The 7159-nt window shown below is 44.0% G+C and overlaps 1 long non-coding RNA gene, 1 other non-coding gene and 1 pseudogene across 2 annotated transcripts; all 3 read right to left on the reverse strand.

Annotated features, from left to right (window-relative positions):
• Positions 1-4286: 4286 nt before the first annotated feature.
• LOC147724968 (uncharacterized) lies at positions 4287-5567 on the reverse strand. Its single transcript, XR_015310121.1, has 3 exons — positions 5509-5567; positions 5264-5304; positions 4287-4423 (listed from the first exon to the last, which is right to left on the reverse strand). It is a non-coding gene; the product is annotated as an uncharacterized LOC147724968 (long non-coding RNA).
• LOC147724969 (small nucleolar RNA SNORD58) lies at positions 4504-4569 on the reverse strand. Its single transcript, XR_015295461.1, has one exon. It is a non-coding gene; the product is annotated as a small nucleolar RNA SNORD58 (small nucleolar RNA).
• A 75-nt stretch (positions 5568-5642) lies between the features above and the next one.
• Positions 5643-5711, reverse strand: LOC147724970 (small nucleolar RNA SNORD58; annotated as a pseudogene).
• Positions 5712-7159: the final 1448 nt, after the last annotated feature.

The raw sequence follows: 7159 nt of genomic DNA on the forward strand, positions 1-7159 counted from the left end.
TAGATGAAAAGCCACAGTGGGGTCTTTTGTTAATTCTAAAAGCGTCAATAAAGGACATGCAAGCAAAAGTTATATAAGGTGCCTAGGAGCATTATTTGACAGAGAGGCGTCTTCGTTCCAGAGAGGGCTCAGAGATCCGCAGAAGGCCAAGGGCCGGCACAATGAGTGAACCCTGTCCGGGGACACAACAGATCAATGCAGAAATGAAGAGAACAGCTGGCTTCATATGGAACAGTAATTACATGCAAGTATGCAGATGTGCGCAAGGCTACCCAAGAATGAATTCCTTCCCCTTTCTGATATAGTCCCATTTACCTCTAATAGCTTCTATTCCAAGATGTTCTCCAACTTTAAGGATGCCCCATATCTTCTATTAAGCAGAGTCTAGTGCTCAGGGGACTAATGCACCTACTGCAGAGATCTGTGTGTGACTTCCGGGTCACAGTTTTGAAACACTATGAGTTCACTCCGCCTTTCATCTTCCCAAATCTTATAAAAGAGTAATACTGAGATCGATGCAACACCCACCCGCCAACTACGATCATCCAATCAAGCCCTCGCCGCAATTCCGCGCATCCATAGATCCACCATGGGAGGAAGATCCTTCTCCTACTTAGCGGCCAAAACCAGGAATTCTCTCCCCACTCACCTCCGCCTTACACAGAACCACCTCTCCTTCAGAAAGCAGCTAAAAACCTGGCTATTCGATAAGTAATGCACCCACCCCCCCTCAAGCGCCTTGAGACCCTCTGGGTGAGTAGTGCGCTACACAAATTCTTGAACTTGAACTTGAAATTGTTCTATTATGTCATGAAAGTCCTTGGGTGGGTGTGAGCTCACATATGTACTCTGTGATTCCCCGGAGAGTGCAGTAAGGTTTTATTACAGGATGTGCATGTGTCATAATTGATTGATCCGAAATCTTGTGTAAAGGGGTATCCTACATCCTTCATCTTAAACCCTTTGTGATGTCACAGCCCCCCCCCTCCCTGGACAGGAGGCTGCCACACTTCATCTTTTCCTTTATGATGTCCTTTGTGATATCACAGCTCCCCTCCTCCCCCCACCCCAAGCTGGATGGCAGGCTGCAGTATATCTGTTTAATTATAGACCTTTGTGATGTCACAGCTCCCCCTCCCGATGGCAGCCTGTGACACTTCATCTGTTTCTGTAATGTCCTTTGTGCTTTCACAGCTCCCCCTGCTGGAGGGGAGGAGGTGACACACTTTTCTTAAATACATTTGTGATCTTAAAGCTCCCCTCCTGCCAGAAGTCCACATGTTAACTTTCAGTCCTTTATTATGTCACAGCTCCCTTTTCCTTTAACTTAAGGGTCTCTCTGATGTCACTGCTCTACCTCCCCGCTGGAGGTCAGAATATCACACTTTATTTTTCATCTTTAATATTTTTTAATGTCCTTTGTGATGTCATAGCTCCCCCTGCTGGTGGTCAGATTATCACACTTTATCTTTGTTCTTTAACGTCCTTTGTGAAGTCACAGCTCCCCTACCCCACTGGTGGAAGGCAGGAGCCACAGTGCATCTATTTAAATATAGGCCTTTGTGATGTCACAGCTCCCTCTGCTGGAAGGAAGGTGGGTGACACACTTTCAGTCTCAGTTCTGCTTGTACTGCCTACTTGCAGGAGTTTTGCACTTTATCTGCTCATGCTGTGTTCAGGTTTCCTCTGGACGGGAGAGCGTGTCTGCCTTGTATGTAGAAAGCTCTCTTCCATCAAGATGTGTTGCTTTGATGATACAGTGACCACACATGAAAGCGCCTACTCAGTGGATCATTTACACGACCAGCGCTATGTGCAGGAAGCATGTTTTGCGCATGCTTCTGCTTGCCAGTTGTGCTGTCCTCCGGGGTAGCTCTGACAGCATCACCGCTGAATGTGTGCTCTGCCCGTGTGCACACAAAAAGTTGTAGTCCACAGGCACATTGGTTTGGAAACTTGGAAGGCTCTTTATAAAAGAAATTCTTTGTATTTTGTTAGTTTTGATCTTGTCAATGCCCTGAAATTAATTAATGCTGAAGTTTTATCCCTTGCTCATTGCACCATCAGGATTCAAGCAAGCCGGGCCGAAGACGGCTGTACTGCCAGAAACCGGTCCCCGGAAGCTTGTTTCCTTCCCAGTATAAGAATTGGCTTGGTAGTTTGGTCTGCCCTGTTCCCATGATGCACTGGGACAGGGACAGACTAATTTGCATGTAGCCAGGTTCTGAGCTGGGATGGTGCAGTGAGCTAAAAAACGGTGATGGATCAAGCCTTGATCTGTTGACTGGGTAGGAGTACTCTGCTTAATTCAGAAACTCTGTCCATCACCACCCCCTTTTCTGAATCGAAGTTTTATCCCTAGTCATGTCGAGAATCAAACTCATGCCCCAGAAAACACTTTTCAGTGATTAGCTTTCTTTCCAGTGAAGAGAAATATCTGTCATTTTGTATTTTTTAAAACAGTCCAATGACTCTATACTTGGGTAGACTTAATGTGATGAAGTAATCCTTTCTTCTCTTATTGTTGTATGATTTCCTTCAGGTGATTAAAAAAAATATCTAGGCATGGTCGTTGAAATATTGATGTGCCAGGGGTTGCAGAAGTGACATCACGCTCTCTTTGATACCTCAATGGCATCTCAGGAAGTGACATCACACTCCTACTTTGGTTACATCACAAAAAGAGGCGTCACATGATTGCTGGATTTATGACATAAGAAGTGACAGAATTAAAGTTAAAAAGCTAAATATGTGCACAGCGGAACAATTTGTAAACCATGAATAAAAGGTGACAAAGGCAGGTATAGGTCTAGTGTAATTAGTGCCCATACATTAACTACGGTGCAGCCATGATATGCCGTGAGTGATGCCAGGGGTGCGGCCGTGACATCTCATAGGTACAGATGCAGCCGACATGTACCAGACAGACATCACATGCTAAATCACAGCATTTAATGCCCAGACGTGTCATCACCGGTGCAGGCACAGCCCTCCGTGCCCGGCGCAACCTTTCATACCCAGATATGGCATCACCGGTACAGGCACAGCCCTCCATGCCTGGCACAGCCTTTCATACCCAGATGCAGCTCCAAACGCCTCGTCTCAGCCCCAAGTCATCAGCCAGCACCCTTGGGGTGAACCAGTGCCAATGCCAAGCCCCAGCGATGTCACAACTCTGCCTCAATGCAACCACACAACAATTGATGGAAGCTTCCTTTACACAATAAACAGGGTCCTTTGTGCCATGTAGCAACACACAGTGCCCAGCACACAGCACAGCACTGGCATACTTTCACAAAAAAACACAGCTGTCCACTCACTGCAGTCACTAAGAGAGCAAGCTAACTTTTGAAAGCTAGAAAGATAGAGAGTTTCATGAATATGAAGAGATATTGGCAAAATTGCACATTCTAGGCACTTTCATCCACATCTGGTGCCTGAACAGTGGTCCCTTCAGAGGAGCTTGTGAATCCATTCCTTAGTCTTCCTGAAGGTGTAACACATCAGTTTCACCCCCTGTAATACCTTCCAAACCGACAGCAGCACCAGAGGTGAATGGAGGCTGTGAATGCTCTGTGCTGTAGCTTTACGCTGACCCAGAATGTCAGCGGATAGAAGGTTAAGGCGTGAACTCCTCTGGTTCCTGGAGTCAGATAAAAACAAGCATTTGCAATGCAACAGTCTCGGCTTTAGTTAAGCTTAAGCAATTCTGTTTGTAATTAGGTGGGTTTTTAGTTTTGCTTTTATTAGTGTTTTTTAAAGTCCCATGTACATAACAGGCATATGTGTGCATCTATGTATATGCAAGTATGCATTAAATTGGTATTGATATAGATATGGCTTTAACTTAATGAAAGGCGAGACCTATTGCATTTTTAATGCTTGTTTGTGATGGTCATGGAGAAAACATACTGAGTAGTCTCTAAAGACCTGGATGTAACCATATACCACATTACTTTTGGATGGCAAGGCCTACTGCTATATCGCCCAATAAGACACATGTACCAGCAGCAATGGTAGGGAACTGTTGCTTGTGTTAGAAGTAGTCTACTGGGTCTCTCAGATAAAGGTAAGATGAAAGCTGACAAAGTCCATAGGATGAAACAGGCAATGGTTGTGACGTGCATGAAAATGAAAATCTGCATGAACTGAAGGATCATTTATTCTAGGTTGTGTATCAAAAGACTCAATTTTATAAAAGATTAACCTGGAGTACTGTTTTATAGCGCAGCCAACAGTCACAAGTAATGGCATGTACTGTTAACCACTTCATTCTTACCCATCTAACCTGAGCACATCTTCCAACTCCACCATTGTAACGACGGAAAGGAACACGTTGCTTCTGAAGAGTGACATCCTTCAGGTATTTGGTGGCTTTACGGATATGCATACCCTTGATGGCTTGAGCAGTCTCACGGGTGCTCTAGTAAAAAAATGTAAAAGGACATGTTTACTCTAGAAATAAAGAATTAGAAGAGTATTGTACACAAGGCATTATTAGTAGCTGCTCAGAATGCAAAGCATTTTCATGAAAAACTCAAAGGTGTCCTAAGCAAGTCATCATCACAGCTACACAAACTCAATGTGACAGTTGACAGTAATGTGAACTATCAAGAACACAAATTGAATGACAGCGGGTGGGTTCACTCTTAAAGAGAATGAACAGGACACCAACTTCATACAATGCTCAGTTTTACACAAACTTTACATAGGTGGCCTATTGTTTTTTTTTTAATTAGCAGGAGTATAAAAAAAAAAGCTACTAAAAAATTGCCTCTGAGAAATAGTATTTTCAATTGCGCAATAGCTTAGCAAAATATTTTTAGACCTGCCGATTTTCACCAGTCTTGCTTGGACATGTATCATAGATCGCATTAAATTGTTAAATTTTACAAACGCATACGCGGTTTTTTCGACTGGCTTCCCTATTAAACAAGTAACGCTCAAAGCATTTCCTGAAGGGCACTGGTTGGAATAATGAAGGCTTTTCATATGCAAGACTTACACTACTAAATATAGATGCACATTTTGACTTAGTTGCACACCATCCTCTTAGACAGATCCATAATGTGGTATTAGTAACTGGCAGCCAGCAGGTTTGCGCTGCAGAGGGTTGGGGAAACGTGGAATTGAATCCAAGGGTCCACTGAACTTTAAACTGTCCCAAACACCGGGTGATAGGAGTTCCACAGCCCCTGGTGTTTAATGTTTGGGGAAAGCACCAGGTGAGTCATACAGAATTTGTGGTCTAAAGGACGCGTACCTTGAAATGGACCCGCAGGTTGGAACCCCGTGCCTTGCATGCTGCAAAACAAAAAAATATATATTAATCCTATGTAAGACACATTAAGATTCGTCTTCTCTCAAAGCACGTAATCTGAGAAGTAAAATAGCCTCATTAGACCAACTGAATTAAAACATCACAAGCACCTACAATGAATATAAATGTTCAATCATCGACAGATGACTGAATTCCAAATACGAGACATAAACGCGAATTTTACTTACATTTAGTCAGGTTTTCTGGGTCGAGCGAATAGCGCACCATTTTCAGAGATTAACTGTGGAAGGAAAGAAAAAGCATGAAAAAAATGCGTTGCAACGATGCGTCCTTTTAAGTAGGTTTACACCTCAAACTTTTCGCTGCTCAAAAATCAAATTAGTTTCATAATCAATTCAAAGGTGTCCTGAGATCATCATCATCATCGCAGCAACATGCCCAGCCCATTTTCACATCATTGGATACACACAGAAAGGCGCATTTGAAATGACGTCAAGAAATAGTGCCTCAACTAGTTAGTAGACTTTTACATCTTTCTCAAAACCGGCGCGACGATAACGACAAAGCATTTCCAGACAAAGTGTATGCTGCTATTTATCAAACAAAACAAAGAGAAATTATCAAATTATTTTTTAAGATGTCACCGGAGTGGGTCATACAATGATGGTTTTGATAATCACGTAACTGTTCTTTCCTGTTAAGATATCCCAATGCAATTACAAAAGAAAAATACACTGGCACTCAGGGTCATTAGTTAGCGCTGCCAAACCTCTAGTCGGTACAAACATTTAGCAATGCAGACACGTATGCACGAAGTGTATACAAAGCGTTACCGTGCCTTTCTTAAACCTAATTACGTAGTCCAGCATACAAATCAGTGACAACAGGACTATTACAAATTACTTTCGTTTACAACGGGTGGTGCAATCCTCGAGTCATCTCGGCAGAGAATGAATAGAAAGGCATTTGCTACCAGTGTCCAGGTAATCCATTAAAATTACCAGGGGGCGTAAAACGGACAGTATACATATCGGGAGGGACACGCGCTGCTGCTCTATTTGTGCCCAGTGCCTCATTACACAGAAGAGCCACACCGAGGCCATTCCAATGCGGACAGCCATAGATAGCCAGTTATACTTCAAATAACCCTTGCACTCTGCCCCACTCCCTCCTGTATGTCTTATATACCACCACACTGTATTCCTTATCATGACAAGAAAAGCCAACACACGTTTGTCTTGTGGTGGTCGCAGTTTATTAGGAATACAAGGAAACATGTATATACTTTGCATCATGCTATGTCATCACAAACTTCCTTGGTATTGTCTCTTGGCAATTCTGGGTCGTTTTTCTATGGTAGGTTGGATTTTTGCACCTCATTTGCACGGGAAGGGAGTAGCTTCTGTCCCGGAGTTAAGCCATCTCGCTACCTTGTCCGACTACTTTGTTGTGCCCTGCAATCCGGCGGGGGCTGGGCTGCAAGCGCCGTCTCCGTTTGCTACCCCCCCATTCAGTAGGCCAAGTTACCCAGCCGTGAGGCATCCCAGAGTGGGTGGTCCTACACACCTGTCCTTAGGCCAACTCACCCAGCTGTGCGGCATCGGAAGGTGAGAGGACCTATTCTGGCACATCGCCCTCCGGTGTGCCTCCATACTAACCGATATCAGCGTAGTTCTTCGCCACGCCTTGCCTCTTCCTCAGCCCTGCGACATTTAAGTGTGGGCGAAATTTGCGAATTTGCGGTACGTGAATTCATGCGAAAGTGAATTTGCGGTCCGCAAAATCCGCTAATTTGTGCGAATTTGCGGATTTGTTTTTTTTGTGTTCGTGGGGCGCTTTGCGTATTTTTTCAGCGTGCTGACCGCAAAGTTACCCATG

The sequence above is a fragment of the Lissotriton vulgaris genome, chromosome 4_1 (genome assembly GCF_964263255.1).
Source record: "Lissotriton vulgaris chromosome 4_1, aLisVul1.2, whole genome shotgun sequence".
NCBI classification, from domain to species: Eukaryota; Metazoa; Chordata; class Amphibia; order Caudata; family Salamandridae; genus Lissotriton; species Lissotriton vulgaris.